This window comes from Triticum urartu, chromosome 7A (assembly GCF_056163025.1).
Source record: "Triticum urartu cultivar PI428250 chromosome 7A, HENAU_Tu73, whole genome shotgun sequence".
Lineage (NCBI taxonomy): Eukaryota > Viridiplantae > Streptophyta > Magnoliopsida > Poales > Poaceae > Triticum > Triticum urartu.
Window position 1 is genome coordinate 125429919 of NC_141879.1, and position 2313 is coordinate 125432231.

Here is a 2313-nt window from a genome sequence, read left to right on the forward strand (position 1 = left end):
TATTCACACATGTATTATGTTTCCGGTTAATACAATTCTAGCATGAATAATAAACATTTATCATGATTATAAGGAAATAAATAATAACTTTATTATTGCCTCTAGGGCATATTTCCTTGATTATGGTTGGACTATGGAAGAAGAGCAGGACTATGAACCTAAGGGAAAGGAGGAGACGAGCTCAGATGAAGATAAAGTCCCACTACCTCAACCTGGGGACATGCATGTGGAGTTCAAAAAGTCAAGCCCCCAGATAGAGCAAAAAACCTAAGATCGAGTTTATCCCTTTTCGCCTCTTGCAGGAAAACAAGCAGGAATTATGAAAAAAGATACTAAGTCGGGAGCTGGAGATCGATGACCCGAGGGATCAAAATTCTGTCCTCAAGCGCAAATTAAGGAAGAAGCCTATGCCATCAAAAAACCATCATCTTCTTCACCAATAAAGAAGAACTGAGCATCGGGTATGTGCACTCCCCTTGGCAACTACCAAGCTTGGGGGAGTGCCCCGATATCGTATCACCATAACTTTATCTTTACCGTTTTTCTTAGTTTGATTCTTTTGATAATATCTTGATCTAGTAGAACAAAGTTTTAGTATGATCTAGTTGTGAGTTTTGCTTTATGATCTTCTTATGTAATCGAGTCCGTGAGCTATATATAATAAATATTAGTGTTGAGTCAAGGGCTTGATTATCTTGCTATGATCTTGAGGGAATAAAATAAAAGAGAAGAAATAAAAAGAAATAAAGAGATCATATGGCTCTTATGTATAGTAATGAGCTCACATATAAATAGTATGATGAATAAAAGTTGTTGAGAGTTGACAAACATAGTTTTGGTCATTGTTGCAATTGATAGGAAGTAATAAAGAAAGAGGTTTTCACATATAAATACACTATCTTGGACATCTTTTATGATTGTGAGCACTCAATAAATATGACATGCTAAAGAGTTGATGTTGGACAAGGAAGACAGCGTAATGGGTTAGGTTCTCTTGCATCTGAGATAAATTATATTGGCATGGATCATCCAACATGTTGAGCTTGGCTTTCCCTCTCATGCTAGCCAATTTCTTTGCACCAAGTAGAGATACTACTTGTTCTTCCAAATATCCCTAAACCCAGTTTTGCCATGAGAGTCCACCATATCTACCTATGGATTGAGTAAGATCCATCAAGTAAGTTTTCATCGGTGCATGCAATAAAAATTGCCCTCTAAATATGTATGACTTATTAGTGTGGAGAAAATAAGCTTTATACGATCTTGTGATATGGAAGAAATAAAAGCGACGGACTGCATAATAAAGGTCCATATCACAAGTGGCAATATAAGTGACGTTCTTTTGCATTAATATTTCGTGCATCCAACCATAAAAGCGCATGACAACCTCTGCTTCCCTCTGCGAAGGGCCTATCTTTTATTCTTGTCTTATACTTCATGCAAAGAGTCATGGTGATATTCACCTTTCCTTTTTTACATTTTATCCTTTGGCAAGCACAATGTCTTGGAAAGATCCTGATATATATAGCTAATTGGATGTGAGTTTTCATAAACTATTATTGTTGACATTACCCTTGAGGTAAAACGTTGGGAGGCAAAACTATAAGCCCCGGCCCTATCTTTCTCTGTGTCTGATTAAAACTTCATAACCATAAATATCGCGTGAGTGTTAGAAGTTATGAAATACTAAAAGATGGTTGAGTATGTGGACTTGCTGAAAAGCTCTTATATTGACTCTTTCCTATGTTATGATAAATTGCAATTGCCTCAATGACTGAGATTAGAGTTTGTTGGTTCTCAATGAAGTTTATGATTCATACTTGAAATTGTGATTGAATTGTTACTTTAGCATAAGAGATCATATGACAATATATATAGTTGTTGTTGTTGTTGTTCTAAGAATGATCATGATGCCCTCATGTCCGTATTTTATTTTATCGACACCTCTATCTCCAAACATGTGGACATATTTTTCGATTTCGGCTTTCGCCTGAGGACAAGCGAGGTCTAAGCTTGGGGGAGTTGATACGTCCATTTTGCATCATGCTTTTATATCGATATGCATTGCATTATGGGCTGTTATTACACATTATGTCACAATACTTATGCCTATTCTCTCTTATTTTACAAGGTTTACATGAAGAGGGAGAATGCCGGCAGCTGGGATTCTGGGCTGGAAAAGGAGTAAATATTAGAGACCTATTCTGCACAGCTCCAAAATTCTTGAAACTTCATGGAAGTTATTTCCAGAATGTATAAAAAATACTGAGCGAAGAAAGTTCTAGAGGGGGCCCACACCCTGGCCACGAGGGT